This window comes from Propithecus coquereli, unplaced genomic scaffold, assembly GCF_000956105.1.
Source record: "Propithecus coquereli isolate 6110/MARCELLA unplaced genomic scaffold, Pcoq_1.0 Scaffold13, whole genome shotgun sequence".
Classification (NCBI taxonomy): domain Eukaryota; kingdom Metazoa; phylum Chordata; class Mammalia; order Primates; family Indriidae; genus Propithecus; species Propithecus coquereli.
Window position 1 is genome coordinate 9,738,995 of NW_012137191.1, and position 921 is coordinate 9,739,915.

Genomic DNA, 921 nt, shown 5'->3' on the forward strand with positions numbered 1-921 from the left:
GAGGAGGGGATGGGTATATGCATACACAAAGAGTGCAATGCGCACCACCCGAAGGATGGACATATTTGAAACTCGGACTTGGGGGGGAGGGGAGGCAAGGGCAACATACGTAACCTAAACATCTGTACCCCCATAATATGCTGAAATAAAAAAAAAAAAAAAGCCCCGAATGAGGTCTTACATGGTAATTTATAGGGAATAGTGAATAATTGCCAGGGGTAACAGATTTACATAACAGGAGGTAGTTCCTCTCAGGTTAACAGATTTTCAAAAGGCTTCTACACATCCTTTAACTAATTCTATCTACGTGAACAAATGGTTATAAAATCTTTCAAAGATTAACTTCTAAGTTCTAAGGTAAGTGTACCACTTAACAGAGGGGTTAAACAGAGATATGTTGGCTCCATATTTATTAGGTTATTGTGAATGGAGACAGGTAGTCTAGAGTGTTAAAACAAGAGCTTTGCTTTTAGCCATTCGGGAAGCTGTCTGTTCTGGGGGGCATTCCATTGTCAGCTCTCATCCTGTAGTTTTTAACAGATTCACTTTGCTTTACAAAGCAAATCCAAACCTTTAGGTCTGAGAAACACGGCGCCTTGTGGGAAATAGTCGCTACTGTCTTTCAGAGACGCCCTTCCGAGTGTAACAGCATTTGAAATGCAAACCAACAAGTTCACATATTCCTTCAGGGCAAAGCTCTGCAAAACTCCTAAGACAAATCCTGTCTGCAAACACGTTTAATATTAATTCATGGAGCAACAACTGATCTGTTCTGTTTACTACATATTTTGAGCTAGAGAAAGATGAAAATCCCTGATATGACTTTATTTGGTGTACTATATAAGGGCCAGTTTATAGGCATTAAATATAAAGAAAAATTGATTTATGGCCAAGTCACACAACTTCCATACTTTCAGAATG

The 921-nt window shown here is 39.1% G+C and overlaps 1 protein-coding gene across 1 annotated transcript in view; it reads left to right on the forward strand.

Moving 5' to 3' along the window:
• The window catches only part of EDIL3 (EGF-like repeats and discoidin I-like domains 3), a 508,872-nt gene that overhangs the window by 345,767 nt on the left and 162,184 nt on the right, over positions 1 to 921 (forward strand). The gene's annotated exons all lie outside the window — the stretch shown is intronic.